Source organism: Myotis brandtii, unplaced genomic scaffold (assembly GCF_000412655.1).
Source record: "Myotis brandtii unplaced genomic scaffold, ASM41265v1 scaffold561, whole genome shotgun sequence".
Taxonomy (NCBI): domain Eukaryota; kingdom Metazoa; phylum Chordata; class Mammalia; order Chiroptera; family Vespertilionidae; genus Myotis; species Myotis brandtii.
In genome coordinates, this window is record NW_005370085.1 from 1,364,903 (window position 1) to 1,365,704 (window position 802).

Below are 802 nucleotides of genomic sequence, written 5' to 3' on the forward strand. Positions count from 1 at the left end.
AACCTGGGACCCTTTAGTCCGCAGACCGATGCTCTATCCACTGAGCCAAACCTGTTAGGGCAAATCTTTTTTTTTTAAAGGACAGATTTGACATCATAAAAATGTAAAACATCTCAAGGGCTAGAGACCATGTCAAAGATAAAAGACAAGTGACAGGCAGTGCGTGCACCATGCATCATAGGCCTAAAATACGTAGCCCTATCAAAGGATGAAGCTTTTCATTCCAGTACATAAATAGTCAAAGGACAAGAACAGGCAGTTCACGGGAGAAAAAATTTAAATGGCCACTCGTTGAGATATGACACTCATGCTCACTTAGGGATCCGAGAAATGCAGATTTAAAAGTTGATCATATCTCGTGTTGGCAAAAGGAAAGGAATGGTGCTGTTGGCATCATGTGCTGGTAGAGTCCTGAAGGGCCACTGGAGGTACCTCTCTAGGTAACATCTGCAGATAAGCTTCCAGAATCTGTTCTTGGAATCACCTGCCCACCTGTGGGTGGACATGTGAACAAGTACCCTCATCGCAGAACTGTGTGTATTCAAGAAGAGCTGGAGATGCTCCAAATAATCAGAGGCAGGAAGAGAAAGGGGAGTTCACTTTGGATATTTCTGTATTTTTGGAACTTTTTCTATTCAATGTTTTTTTTAAATTAATGCCCCAAAGGGAGGAAATGTTACATATCTGATTTCAGCAAATTATTAGAGTGAGCTGAAATCCCAACACCTCCTGCCCCTAACTACCATTAAAATGTCATTGGGCCGAAACCGGTTTGGCTCAGTGGATAGAGTGTCGGCCTGCG